Raw genomic sequence first — 2726 nt, forward strand, 5'->3', positions numbered from 1 at the left:
AGGAAGGAAGGAAGAAAAGATAAACGTGGTTTTGTGCTGAGTTACTAGAACCTGGAAAGGCACAGTATGCTATTTGGGGGCATAGGTCACAGTATTTTCAGTTAGGGCATTATAAACCAGGTGGTATTGGCACAGGCCTTTAATCCCTACATTTGGGATTAAAGGTGTGCACCAGGACAACGACTCAAACTGCTGTTTTGCATTTTGTGGTCGTTTCCCAGCCACTGGTGTGACTGTGGACTTCTTCCAGGAGGACAGGCAGTGTCAGGACCCTTCTGGGAAGGCTTTGTTGTAGAATTTCAGCACTCTGGTGTGTGGGTGAGAACAGTTTGCTTCCCACCTCCCTTGTTCCTCCTCAGGAAGAGGCAAGTTATTGTGCAATTGTGAATTCTTTGAGAGTATAAGTCTTCCATCCTTTTTAGTCCATAATAAATTCAGAACCTCACTAGTGTATAATCTCATCCCAATAATTCAGTTGCATTTGTGCCCCGGAGACTCAACTGAGCTGTGATTGGAAGTGAGGTTAACGTTACGCTAAGTGAAAATACTTCCTAAATATTCTCAGTATTCTGACACTGCATGAGAACTGGGGGATCACTGTAGAATTTTCTTTTTATCTCCTGAACACAGTGCTGTGCCAGAAATGAAGGTGCTTGCTAAATACTCTCTTTCTCATGTGCAGGGCTCACTGATCACCCAGACTGCTCACCTGTGGAGTACAACAAAGAGCCCTAGAAGGTGGAGAGGGAGGAGACAGTAGCTAAGGATCCAGGTATGATGGAGAAGGGAGGGCAAGGGATTCAAGTGAATGTGGAAGTGGGACATGAAATCAGTTTTGCCGCATTCTGTTTCACCAGATAATTCTGGAGACTTCCACTGAGAAACATCACCTCAGAATTCTCCTACAATTCTTTCTACAGAAAAATTGAATACTAGGAGGCAAATACAATTTATTTGGCTATGCATGTGAGTGATGTTATCCTTATTCCACGGACATCACTGATCTGGTCTACATATCAATGTTAAGTGGTTTTCCTTTCAGTGGTTTTCATGTACTATAAAATGATGAAAATTAGTACATCTAGGTTTACTCATTGTTTTCAGAGTTTTTGAGCTTCTGGTATTCTAGCACATTCTTTAACTTTTATTGTTAATTTCTCTGTTCCTAAAAATAATGACAACAGACTTTTGATAAGAATCAGAAGCTATCATTTGTAGACCTATCCTGCCTTCTCTTTGAGATCTCCTATTGTCATGACCATTCCAAGTGGTTTCCATTGCTGTGATTGTAATATACTGTGAGGTCACCTCTAGGTGTGATCCTCTTTGTATTTCCCAGCTCTGTGCTGCTCCTTGGTAATTTTAGGATTACTTTCTGTAAAATATGCAAATAGGATTTAATAGGAATAGCTTGGAGTCTTAGAGAAGACAAACCTTCTTCTAGGTTGTCTTTTCATGTTTGAGAAGCACATAGTCAAGGTGCCTGTTCTTACATGTTTTATGTATTCTACTATAGATGTCTCCACTCTGCATTTTGTGACATGCGCCCATGTTGACCAAGGAATTTCTATCGAGTGGACCATTATACCATTTGTGAAAATTCTTTATTTTGTAGTTTAATACTTTTGTTTTTTCGGTTATTTTTTTTTGTCACTGGTACAATTATGGTCATCATTCTTCACTGCTTTCCAGATGCATGGCATTTAAAAGAAATTCCCTCTTTGTCAGTATTTTGTATCTTTAGATATGAAGTAAATCTTTTGTAGAAAATATATCTTTTAATCTGGTGTCAATTTTTTGAATGTTGCTGTTTGTTTACATGTTTAGTTTAGGGAATATTATTTATTTACATTTCAAGAAGAAGCTATCTAGTCTGCAAACTGTGTTTGTGTTATTTGGTGGCATTCTTTCGCAGGTTCTGGATCTGCTGCTCTTGTATTGCGCTGATTTGGAATCGCATGGGGTAGCTCAAGCCTTGCAATTTTCCTAAGATTTTTCTACACCCTGGGAATTTGTGCATGAGTACAAATTCTAGGCTTTTCTTCACTATTTAGGTGAAGTATATTGTGGGAAGTTTTAAGTGTCATAGAGTTTGAACTGATCATGTAAACCACTTCCAGAGATTCTGCAAGTTTTCCAATATTATGTCCCCTTCGGTCTGAGTGAAACATCTTTTCATGTTCTTGTTAGTGTCTTCTTCAGTTCCTTCAACAAATCAAAGTTTTCATTGTACAGACATTTCATAAACTTGGTTAGTTCAGGAATTTTTAATTTTGTTTCCCCTCCCTCCCTCTCTCTCTCCTCCTCCTCCACTTCCTCCCCCTTCTCTCTTTCTTTCTCTCTGTATTTGTCTTTACAAATTTTTAATATTTAGTTTTTTGTTAAAAGGTCTCTAAAAGACTAACATTCGCTCAGAACCATTGAACCCTCTCCCTCGACCCCTATTAAGTTTTATTTATGTGAGTAGCAATTACAGAAAATGATATTAAGCTATTTGGATCGATTTTATTTTTTAATTTTGATAATCAAAAAGCTTGACTTTACATAGGCATATTCTATTTTAATAAGTTTTCCTTTTACTATTGTATTTTTTAATTAATTAATTATTATTTTCTTGTTACAATCTGTAATATATTTCTTTTTTTTATATTTTCAATTTATTTATTATTATTTTCTTTATTTACATTTCAAATGCTATCCTGAAAGCTCCCTATGCCCCCCCCCCC

At 37.1% G+C, this 2726-nt stretch overlaps 1 protein-coding gene across 2 annotated transcripts in view; it reads left to right on the top strand.

The window, feature by feature from the left end:
- LOC110338283 (zinc finger protein 54-like) overlaps positions 1-2726 on the top strand; it is a 91818-nt gene that overhangs the window by 79629 nt on the left and 9463 nt on the right. Inside the window, exon 2 of one of the 2 annotated variants that reach the window (XM_029532853.1) lies at positions 683-772. The exons of the other annotated variant lie outside the window; for it this stretch is intronic. The gene's annotated coding sequence lies outside the window, so the exon portion shown is untranslated. The remainder of the gene's footprint in view (positions 1-682; positions 773-2726) is intronic. 2 annotated transcript variants of the gene reach the window in all.

This window comes from Mus pahari, chromosome 21 (genome assembly GCF_900095145.1).
Source record: "Mus pahari chromosome 21, PAHARI_EIJ_v1.1, whole genome shotgun sequence".
Classification (NCBI taxonomy): domain Eukaryota; kingdom Metazoa; phylum Chordata; class Mammalia; order Rodentia; family Muridae; genus Mus; species Mus pahari.